The sequence below is a fragment of the Peromyscus californicus genome, unplaced genomic scaffold (assembly GCF_007827085.1).
Source record: "Peromyscus californicus insignis strain IS unplaced genomic scaffold, ASM782708v3 Scaffold_18__1_contigs__length_77618521, whole genome shotgun sequence".
NCBI classification, from domain to species: Eukaryota; Metazoa; Chordata; class Mammalia; order Rodentia; family Cricetidae; genus Peromyscus; species Peromyscus californicus.
In genome coordinates, this window is record NW_026294480.1 from 49,752,649 (window position 1) to 49,764,733 (window position 12,085).

General features: G+C 45.8%; 1 long non-coding RNA gene across 4 annotated transcripts; it reads left to right on the forward strand.

The window, feature by feature from the left end:
• The first annotated feature begins 1,624 nt into the window (after positions 1-1,624).
• Positions 1,625-11,792, forward strand: LOC128113576 (uncharacterized). Of its 4 annotated transcripts, XR_008219534.1 has the most exons (5): positions 1,625-2,331; positions 5,690-5,727; positions 10,757-10,873; positions 11,100-11,247; positions 11,524-11,792. It is a non-coding gene; the product is annotated as an uncharacterized LOC128113576 (long non-coding RNA). The 4 variants fall into 4 exon arrangements; XR_008219533.1 differs by lacking the exon at positions 5,690-5,727 and having other exon boundaries at positions 11,687-11,792; XR_008219535.1 differs by lacking the exon at positions 5,690-5,727 and having other exon boundaries at positions 1,625-2,021.
• The last annotated feature ends 293 nt before the right edge of the window (positions 11,793-12,085 follow it).

The following is a 12,085-nucleotide window of genomic DNA, read 5'->3' on the forward strand; positions in this document are numbered from 1 at the left end:
AAACTTAAATATCTGGAGAGCAAGGCTCCTGACCCCACAGGCAAAAGAGTAATCTGTGATATTTAAGGTGTGCCAGGGAAAAGATTAAAAAACCGAAAACAAAATTGCCAAGTGCTGGCACTCGCTGACTCCCAAAAGCTGTTGGGTCCCTGTTTTAAGTGAGGAAAAGGCCACAGGCTAGCGAATGCCCTGCCAGGCCATCAACAGCCTTGTTAAAAGTGCTGCCTAGAAAGACAACCAAGTCAGCTGACTGCCCCCAGGCGCCAAGATGCATGGGTACATCAAGCTAAGACCTCCAGCAGACCTAGGCTTGGCTACAGACATGGCAGGGAACCCAGAACGCAGCAGGGAAGCGATCCGTTTCTTTCCTTCTGGGACACCAAAACCACTGACTCAGTCCTGGGAGTTTTGGGATGTCACCTCTCCTTTCTCTATCATCGGGTACAGAGGACAGACAGCCTTACCCACCTCACCAGATTTACTTGCACTTTCAGAGTTACTTAATGGGAAAAGATTTCCAGCTAAGATAGGAGCATTCATTTCATTGTCTCATTCCAGATCTACTGCCTGTGTTTCTCACGTGCACACAGACAGAGCCCTGATCTCTGCCTTGTCCCTAATTCAAAAAAATAAGTTCTCATTAACCACAAGCTTTTCTCTTCCCAGCTCCCTGTTCTAACTCACTGTTCAGCTAATGGTACAAGACCACCACAGAACCGGAGTCCCAGAGATCATCAAGTAAGAAACTGTAACAGCTAAAAGGTATTTACACCCCCAGACTCAAAAGCATCTGGGCGCTACAAAAAGACTTTAATGTAAATATCTATTACTGTGAGATGCTTTTAACAATTGATCACCCATCTCCTGGATGCCAAACTAGTAAAGGAAACAGGTGCCTTAAAATAATCTGTCTCTGATAAAGCTTAACATGTTTCAAAATCCATCTGGACAGGCCGGATCTACCAACATAAAATAATAATGATTCTTTTCTCTCTAAGCGTTTTTTCTGTGTCACCAGCATCTTGTCAGACAGAAGGTTCCCAGCCACAGCCAAGAGGGATACATGTCTCTCCAGAGCAACGGATGGCAGACAGCATCCCACAAAGCCTGTCTACCTCGGAAGGCTCCCCTTCTCCATTCCCCCAAGAGCTAACCGACGTCCAAAAGTCAGCTGGAAGCAGCTTTTGAGAGAAACGATGCCCCTGTTCCCATCCACCTGCTTTTTATATATATATATATATATATATATATATATATATATATATATATATATATATATATATAATAAGCGAAAGTCTGGGATGTAAGGATTCTGTCCTTATCACGTCATCAGCCTGCGACAGAGTCCCAGCCTAAAAAGCGGGGGTGCCCTCTCTTTCCGTACCCCCCATCCCTATTCCCTCTGTTCTCCACGGGGCGTCTCTCTCTCTCTCTCTCTCTCTCTCTCTCTCTCTCTCTCTCTCTCTCTCTCTCTCTCTCTCTCTCTCTCTCTCTCTCTCTCTCCTCCCTCCCTCCCTCCCTCCCTCCCTCCCTCCCTCCCTCCCTCCCTCCCTCCCTCCCTCCCTCCCTCCCTCCCTCCCTCTCTCTCTCTCTCTCTCTCTCTCTCTCTCTCTCTCTCTCTCTCTCTCTCTCTCTCTCTCTCTCAATAAAGCTCTAGAAAGGTAACCATGCCCCGTGATTCTTCCGCCACCGCAGCAGCGTCCAGCGCTCTTTCCCGTCTGCATAGCCACTGCGGGCGCCGCCGCTTCACCAACAATCTTCAAACTTAGGAAAGTGTCTGACCACCGCAAAGCCTTCAGTAATTACGAGGTGGAGGCGCCCAGAATTAGTACACGATCATTTTAACACGGTAATGAAGTTGGTCCGGCCCGTGGGATGGAAGCGCCTGCCACAGGAAACCAACTGGTCTTGCCACCAGCGCTCTCCAGGCATTTCCCCCTGCCGCGCCTTCTTCGCCCCAGCACTCGCAGCGGCCCAAGCTGCCTTCTGGGTTTCCAACTGCAGAAAAGCTGCGCTCCCAGGTCTGCCTCTCCCCGGGAACCTCACCTCGGGCGCGTTTTTCTCTTAGGGGGTTCCTAAAGTCCCAAAGTTGGGACCATTTAAGTGAGCGTGACCGTGTCCTAGTCCCGCTCTAAATCTCGGGCTTTTATTCGTCCATCCGGCTTTGGAGCTGAAGTTGGAGGAGGGCAGCTAACATCCGGTTGCTCGGAGGCACGGCCACTGGGCTCGGGAGGAGTGGCGCGCCGCTGGCCCACCTGGACCCGGGGACCCTTCCCGGTCCCTGGCGGTGGTCGTGCAGTCACGTGGCCTGAGGACGCGCGGCAGTGCGGGGTGAGCCACTGAAGGAAGGGGCTGAAGGTTCGATCCTTGGGACGGATGCGCAGAGTGTCCTCGTCAGGGCAGGACCCTGGGCACCCGCGCTGGGGAGGGTCGGGAGCCCGGCCGCGCAGTAATGGAAACTGCAGGTGGTGGTCAGCGGAGCAAACTGGCTCCTTTTTCCATAGAGCCAGCAAACCGAATGGTATGCAATATCCTGATTTCGATCCTGAAACAAAAAAAGGAACCAACCGAAGTCCTCGAGAAAAACAGGAAATCACGGAAGTCTGTGGTTTAGTTAGTAACCTGCACCAGTGTTTTGGTCTCAATTTTTGATAAATGTACCCGAGTGCTAACTTTAGAGGAATTTGAGTGGAGGGTGTATAGGTTTAAGTCTTTGCAACTTATTATAAATCTAAAACTATTCTAAAGTTAAAAGTTAGCATAAAAAGGCCACAGCAAAGTGAAGCGGGCTGCGGCTCGCTAAGGAGGGCTTATGTTAGTTTTTTTTTTTTCCCAAGCAGGACAGGAAGTAGGTAGTTGTTTGATCAACTTGTTTGCTAAAGTAGTTGGCAGGCTTGTGGGGGCAGATCCTGCTGGCCTACGTTTTCCCCGTTGGAATCTGCCCTCTCTCAATTCTCTTCAACAAATATTTTGGAGCATCTATTAGGTGTGAGCAAATGAGACACTTTTTAAACTAGTGGGAGCCATGGAATGTCTTAGGGCCAGAAAGGGACATCATTGGATCGGTTTAGAAAGTATTGACTCAGCAGCGATGTGTAGGATGGTTTTGTCAATTTAGCCCAGAAGTAATCAGAAATTTAACCAGGAAATTAAAGTGCAAAAGATACGATTTGTGTAGATTTTTGTTGCATCTTGACGACTTAAAAATTGAAGGCATTTGAGAATCGGAGAGAAAAGGAGGGAAAACATATTCCAAAGTTTTTTTCTTGAGGGTTTTGGAACATGGTCGACACAGTTGAGAAAGTAGAGGACTCCAGAAGAGACCTGGATTGGGGGTGGGGAAGATAATAAACTTGCTTTGAGCTGTCTTTGAATCACAGGCCGAGTATTGAGCTGGAAATATATGTTTAAGGGTGGTAAAAGTAGAAGGCAAGCTCTACAGAAGGAGCCAGAGGAAGGACAAAGAGCCTTCGAAGGCAGAAGGTGGCCCTCATGGCAAAAGAAGGGCTGCTTTCTGGCTGGGTTGGGATGCCCTGGTGGTCCTCCTGCAGACGTGGAGAGGCGCGGGGTGAGGCTGATTATTGGAGTTAGCAATTAGCAGGTCACTATTTTTCCGAGTTATTTTAGTGAAAAATAGAAAGATGGCTGGCAATCGATTCATGCTGTGTCCTTTCCCAAGTGTCCAGAGGACTGGACAGGGAGCCAGATGTTTTCTAGCTCTGGCTAAACCTACTGCTGCCTGTGTTCTTTGGGCAAGTCATGTGTGTTTAGAATAGGAAAACGTTTCTCAGTGAAATCCCAAGAACCCTTTTATTTCTAGAATAAATAGGACGGAGAAGTGTTCCATGGAACACACTTTGCAAAACACTGATACAGAAATAGAAGTTTAATATTCTGAAAAAAAAAAATCAAAGCCAGTACTTGGAAGGCAGAGGCAGGTAGATCTCTATGAATTCAAGGCCAGCCTGGTCTACAGAGTGAGTTCCAGGACAACCAAAGCTACACAGAGAAACCCTGTCTCGAAAAACAAAAACAAAAACAAAAATTATATGTAATCTCCTCGCTCAGTAAGGAGGTAAACTGGTACACAAATCCTTCCTTTGTGGGCAGGGGATGGGAGAGTGAGGTGGGTGGGTGGGATGCAGTCTTACTATATTGCTCATTTTGGTGTCAAATGCATGCATTTAAGCAAGCCGCCTTCCTCAGGTTATTGAGTACCGGCAGGTCATATACCACCAAGTTCACTTAATACTCAAATTCAAATTCTTTTTTTGACTACTGTAGTTGATCTCACATTATCCATGGTGCTCCAAATGACCCTGTCCAGTCATTATACCTAAACTCATTTTGGAGGCAATGACACGATCAGGATCAGAGATCGGCAGTTACAAATTTGGGCTCAGACTCCCAAGGCGGCACTTTCTTACTCCACTTCCTGCTGGTTCCCCAATTAGTATCAAACATACTAAATTCACTAGAACACCGGGCGGTGGTGTCGCACGCCTTTAATCCCAGCACTCAGGAGGCAGAGCCAGGCGGATCTCTGTGAGTTCAAGGCCAGCCTGGTCTCCAAAGCGAGTTCCAGGAAAGGCACAAAGCTACATAGAGAAACCCTGTCTCGAAAAAAAAATTAAATTAAATTCACTAGAAGGCTTGTAATTCTATAGACGGATTTTTCTTTGGGCCACCAGCTCACCAAAAAAAAAAAAAAAAAAACAACAACAAACAAACCGACACAGACTTATTAATTATGGAAGCTCAACCTATAGCTTAGGTGTATCCCACTAGCTCTTATAACATAACCCATTTATATTAATCTACAATTTGCCTTGTGGCTTTTTACCTCTCTTCCATCTTGCACCTTCTGTTTCCGCTCTAGCGTCTCTCCCACACCTAGATTCATCTCCCTTTCTCTCTCCACCCAAAAGTTCTGCCTAACCTCTTCCTGCCTTACTATTGGCCATTCATATCATTATTAAACCAATCAGAAGGCACCTTGGCAAAGATGCTTCTTTGCAGTGTACAAAAAGATTATTCCACCACATAATTCTAAGAAGTAAAGTGTCCCCAGAGTAAAGTTTGATTTTTTCATATCACATTTCAGCACTACACAGCCAATACCTATCAAAGTTACATTTAGAAAAAAACATTAGAGCCAGGAGGTGGTGGCACACACCTTTAGTCCCAGAACTCAGGAGGCAGAGGCAGACACATCTCTGAGTTCAAGGCAGCCTGGTCTACAGAGCGAGTTCCAGGATGACCAGAGTAAACAGAGAAACCCTATCTGGGGAGGCAGGGGCATTGGAGAGGGATGTAGTTTGTGGCAAAGCCTTTACCCTTCATGCACAACACTTTGGGTTCAATTCCCCTCGTCAAAACAAAACAAAACCCCCACCAAAACAATAGCATACCGGAGGATAGGAAAACTCATATTCAGCCTTGAATGGCAAGACAACTCACCACGTATGAATGAATGTATGTGGTACATTAACAAATGTTCTTGAGCTGGGCATGGTGGTACTCACCTATAACCCCAAACTCAGAAGGCAGAGCTAGGAGATTTGCCAAAAGTTTAAGGCCACCTGAGCTACATAATGAGTACCCAGGCCAGCCAGATCTACACAGGAAGACCCTATCTTAAAAAGAAAAGAATCTTGCCTGATAGAGCAATGAATGATTTCAATTCCAGCACTCCAGAGACAGAGGGAAGAAGACCACAAGTTCAAGGTCAGCCTGGGGTACATAGAAATCTAGAACACATCTCAGAAAACTGATGCACACTGATGTGCTGATGCACACTGGATGTGCTGATGCACACTGATGTGTTGATGCACACTGATGTGCTGATGCACACTGATGTGCTGATGCACACTGGATGTGTTGATGCACACTGGATGTGTTGATGCACACTGATGTGTTGATGCACACAGATGTGCTGATGCACACTGGATGTGCTGATGCACACTGACATGCTGATGCACACTGATGTGTTGATGCACGCTGATGTGTTGATGCACGCTGATGTGCTGATGCACGCTGATGTGCTGATGCACACTGGATGTGTTGATGCACACTGGATGTGTTGTGTTGATGATGCACACTGGATGTGTTGTGTTGATGCACACTGGATGTGTTGATGCACACTGACATGCTGATGCACACTGATGTGCTGATGCACACTGATGTATTGATGCACACTGGATGTGTTGTGTTGATGCACACTGATGTGTTGTGTTGATGCACACTGGATGTGTTGATGCACACTGGATGTGTTGATGCACACTGATGTGTTGATGCACACTGGATGTGCTGATGCACACTGGATGTGTTGTGTTGATACACACTGATGTGCTGATGCACACTGGATGTGCTGATGCACACTGATATGCTGATGCACACTGGATGTGTTGATGCACACTGATGTGTTGATGCACACTGATGTGTTGATGCACACTGGATGTGCTGATGCACACTGGATGTGTTGTGTTGATACACACTGGATGTGCTGATGCACACTGGATGTGCTGATGCACACTGGATGTGTTGTGTTAATACACAGTGGATGTGTTGTGTTGATTCACACTGGATGTGCTGATGCACACTTGATGTACTGATGCAGCACTCAGGAAGCAGAGTCAGAAGGATTGCAAGTTTGAGGCCAGTGTGAACCACATGGTAAATTTGAAGTCAGCCTAGACTGTATAACAGGATCCAGTCTCAAAAACAAAAACAAAACAAAACAAAACCCTTGTCTAACTCTATGGTTATCTACAATTTACTCTCTCAGAGACCTGCTTTCCCTCTGTGTTGACCAATTCTGTCTTTGTTCTTTATTGCTGTTCACCACGCCTTTTTTTTTTTTTTTTTTGTCCTCTCTGAGGATTGAACCTTCTAGGCAAATGTTCTACCAGTGACCCTCATTCTTAGTGAAGGCCCAAGATTGCATTTATCCAGCAGGACTCTACAGCAGGGGTAGATGTAGTCTCCCAAGACGTTATTCTTCGGTTCAATAAATAATTCCCTATCTACCTTGACAAGAATGTTATACTAGATTAAAAAACAAAACAAGCCGGGCGGTGGTAGCGAACGCCTTTAATCCCAGCACTCAAAGGCAGAGCCAGACAGATCTCTGTGAGTTCGAGGCCAACCTGGTCTACACAGCGAGATCCAGGACAGGCACCAAAACTACACAGAGAAACCCTGTCTCAAAGAAACCAAAAAACAAACAAACAAACAAAATAAAAATGCACAAGGTTTCACGTATCTCAAGCTGGCCTCCAACTTGTGTGTATCAGAGGACGACCTTAAACCTTTTTTTAGTAATTTATTTATTTTTATTTTGCTTGCATGTAAGTCTGTGTGAGGGTGTCAGGTCTTGGAGTTACAAACAGTTGTTATGTGGGTGCTGGGAACTGAACCCGGGTCCTCTGGAGGAGCAGTCAGTGCTCTTAACCACTGAGCCACCTCTCCAGCCCAGACTTTAAACTTCCAATCCCCGTGCCTCTACCTCTTGGTGTGGTCACCAGGTTCATGGAAGGCTTGCTGGGAGTCCAACCCAGGGCCTTCTGCAAGCTCTGCAAGCAGTCTGCTGACGGAGCTGCGGTCCCATTCCCCAGATGTCCTTTTAAAGGAAGTAACCAGGCCTTTTTTATAAAGGGGTTGTGACTTTCTAAAAACTGAAAAAGCGCCGGGCGGTGGTGGCACACACCTTTAACCCCAGCACTCGGGAGACAGAGCCAGGCGGATGGATCTCTGTGAGTTCGAGGCCAGCCTGGTCTATAGAGTGAGTTCCAGGACAGGCTCCAAAGCTACCAGAGAAACCCTGTCTCGAAAACAAAACAAAAAAACAAAACAAAACACTGAAAAAGCCACTGGAGAGAGGGCTCAGCAGTTAAGAGCACTGGCTGCTCTTCCAGAGGATATGAGTTCAATTCCCAGCCACTGCATGGTGGTTCACAGCCATCTAGAATGAGGTCTGGCGCCCTCTTCTGGCAAGCAGGCATTCCTCCATGCAGAACACTGCTTATGTGGTAAATAAATCTTTAAAAATAATTTTTTTAATTAAAAAAAATTGAAAAGGAATGAAGCTAGCAATCTGCTTTCTGTGTTTCTCTACATAACTGCTTTAGATTTGTATTTTCTGTTCTGCAAGTTGTGGAAACTTTGTAAACTGCGGATTCCATGACACACAAGGGTGGAACACTTGTCACCGGGCAGGAGGCTCCAAAGACCCATCTCCGGCTCTTGTCAATGCTAACCATAATAGCATTGTCTGGCTGCAGGGTGTTTGTGAGAACGACACAGTCTGAGGCCACAGAAAGCCAGCATTCCCTGCTGACGGTGATGACACTTTGGTTTTTCCTTTGTTTGTTTGTGGTTTTTTTTTCTTTTTTTCTTCTTCTTTTTTTTCTTTTGCAGGGGCGGGGATGGTTGGTTTTTCAAGACAGGCTTTCTCTATGTAACAGCCCTGACCTCCTGGAACTCTCTCTGAAGATGATGCTGGCCTCGAACTCACAGAGATCTTCTTACCTCTACCTCCTGAGTGGTGGGATCAAAGGCATATGCCACCACTGCCTACCTACATCCTGTTTTTAAAAACTGCTTTCAGCCAAAGCTACACAGAGAAACCCTGTCTCGAAAAACAAAACAAAACAAAAAGCTGCTTTCAGACCTAGTGACACACATTAGTAATCCCAGCATTTGGGGGGCTGGGGCAGGAGGACCCAGACTTTAAGACCAGTCTGGGCTATGTAATGAGTCCAGGTTTCCTTTTTTTTTTTTTTTTTTCTGGGAGAGCCCCAACTAACTGACACATATCTTATAACTGAGTCCAGTTTTTCTTGTATGTTTTATGTTTTAAAATGTTAGCATACTACTTAAATAAAAGTGACGTGTAATAAAGTGTGCCATTATAAGTATAAAATTTGGAGGCTGGAGAGAGAGAGGGCTCAGCTGTTAAGAGCGGCTGCTATTCAGAGGACCCAGGTTCAATTCCCGGCACCCACATGGCAGCTCACAACTGTAACTCCAGTTCCAGGGGATCCGACACTTTCACACAGACATACATGTAGGCAAAACACCAATGTATATAAAATTTTTTAAATTTTTATATAAGTACAAAAGAAGTATATGATTTGTTGAGTTTTAACAAATTATCACTCTGGTTAAAATATAGGACTATTCAGGCTGGGCATAGTAGTACACGCCTTTAATCCCAGCACTTGGGAGGCAGAAGCATGTGGATCTCTGTGTGTTCAAGGCCAGTCTGATCTACATAGTGAGGAGTTCCAGGACAGCCAGAGAGTTATGTAATAGAGAGATACTGTCATATATATATATATGTGTGTGTGTGTATATATATATATATATATATATATATATATATATATATATATATATATGAAGAAAGGAAGGATAGACTAGGACTATTCCATAACCACCCCCAAATTTCCTAGTGACCTTTGAGATCAATTTTCCCACTCCAGGCAACTATTAATCTACCCACCGCCGCCGCCGCTACTGATCTACTTAAATGGCTTATAACTTGGAAGATTCAGAATAAACCAGTTACTTTGACCACCAATCAGGTCACCAATACATTTTTTTCCCTCTTTTTTCTTTTTTCGAGACAGGGTTTCACTGTGTAGCTTTGGAGCATGTCCTAGAACTTGCTCTGTGGAACCGGCTGGCCTGGAACTCACAGAGATCTGCCTGGCTCTGCCTCCTGAGTGCTGAGATTAAAGGTGTGCGCCATCCGATATATTTTTTATTGGCACACTGAGTGTTGAACCGAGGGCCTTGTGCATGCTAGGCAAATGTTCTACCACTGAGCTGCATGCCCAGCTCTGCTAGCTGTCACTGTACATGAGTTTTAACAAGATCTCATATAGTGTCTGCTTCTCAGTTAGCATAAGGTTTTACATTCACCCCTGTAGTTGCCTGTACAGCAGACACAATAAATACACTCTAGAGTGTTTGGTCGGTTGGTTTTGGGAGACAGGATCTTGCCATTTAGCCCAGACTGTGCTGGATCTCACTGTGTAGCCCAGGCTAGTCTCAAGTATATCATCCTCCTGTTTAACGTCCTAGGCCCTGGGATCCCGGGTGTGTACCCTATATGCTGCACGTTGCTGTTGTTATTGTTATTAGTCCTGTTTGCTTTTTAGGAAAAGGCTGGCAGTGTAGTCTAAACTGTCTTGAAATTGATGACTCCCCTGCTTCTACTCCTGAATGCTAGGTACAAGTGAGTCCCACCATGCCTGACTATTGGATTAAATTTATTGCTGAATATTCAATGGTGTGGTCATTTCCGGAGATGGACACGGGTTGTTTCTAGTTCGTTTTTTTTTTCTTTTAGTTTTTCAAGGCAGAATTTCTCTCTGGCTATCCTGGAACTCCTTCTGTAGACCAGGCTAGCCTTGAATTTACAGAGATAAATCTATCTCTGCCTCCCAAATGCTGGGATTAAAGGCATGCACCACCACTGCCCAGTTTAGCATATGGTTTTAATAGTGAAAAATAAGATTAGCAATCTCAGCAAAAAGCCTAAGACTGGTTCAGTGTCTTTGAAGTCCTGGTAAGCATCTGCTTAAGCAGCAGGATATTTATATTCCCAGTCTCATCTGTCTGAGACTCGTTACTGATTGTTTTATTATTATTAATTATTACTATTATTTTATTTTCTTCTCATTGACGTTTGACATTAGAATTTTTTTAATTCATAGTTTAAAAAAAAAAGTAAAATATTTCTAAACAGTTGCAGCCAAACCACCGTTTTGAAATGCCCAGTGTTGAAAGCCTGAGTTCACCGCACTCCATCCTGAAGGGAGGGGGCTGAGTGTCCGTGCAGCAGTTGCTCCCTGCCTGTGACCAAGTAAGTGGCCCAGGGGCTGGGGTGGAGGGGGCTCAGGGATGGTTCTTCCTCCGAGATGCTGTTTCTAGAAGACATTTTCTTCTGGAAAAGAGGGCAAGTCTTGTGGTGCCCAATGTGTAGCCTTGCCGACGTGACTGTTGTGAGCCCTTGTCTTAGAAGAGCCAAGCATTGTATTTGTTCCTTCACTCCTTTTTATTTGCTTAGTGAACAAGTCTTTATGTTTCAGAAACGGAATCAAGCTCTAGAGTACCGGGGTGAACCAGACAGGACCTGTGACCTGTGGGCGTGTCCGTTCTGCGCGAGGGTGTTTGGAGCAGGTTTGGGCTGTGGCGGAGGAGATGTGCAGGTGGCTGACCTAGCCTAACACAGACACAGTGAGTCACCTCCTGTTTCGCTCAGTTCCCCCACCTCATCAGACAGATTGGTGGTATAATTTGAGAAATAAGTAAAATGTGGAGGAATATGTTACAAAGTTCTAAGTGTGAAGGAAAGATTCAAGGCAGGGAATAGAAGCAGGAAGAGAAGCTGGGCGTGGTGGTGCATGCCTTTTATCCCAGAATTCAGGAGGCCAGGCAGCAAGATCTCTGTGGGTTCCAACCCACATCTGGCTGCTTAATGCTATTTTGCTTTTGTTTGTGCTTTGTTTTTAGGTTTTTCGAGACAGGGTTTCTCTGTGTAGTCCTGGCTGTCTCAGAACTCGCTCTGTGGACCAGGCTGGCCTCGAACTCACAGAGATCCGCCTGCCTCTGCCTCCCGAGTGCTGGGATTGAAGGTGTGCACTACCACCGCCTGGCTATTTTCTATTATTTTAAGGCTAGCTCTTCTACACGGCCCAGGCTGATCATAAACTGGCTTCTTCCTGCTTCTGAGTACTCTCGACGTGCTGACGTTACAAGCCCGTGCTGCCACAGCTCGGTGAGCTTGCACTTCTATTTATTTATTTTAGTTTGCTGTGTGGAGGACGGAACCTAGGACCGTATGTGTGCTAGGCAAGCGCTCAGCCAGTGAGCAGTACCCGCCGCCTCCACACTTGCCATTTAGATGTTATACCAAGAAAGGTCACTGAGAAGGTGACAGGCACTGAAGCTATGACCCAAAGAGGCTGAGGAACCAGATGTGCAGACGTGTAGGGGAGGAACAGTCCAGGTAGCAACGAGCTCTGTGGCGCAGAATGTCTGGTCCACACCAGAGCATCAGAGAGCCAGGGCTGCC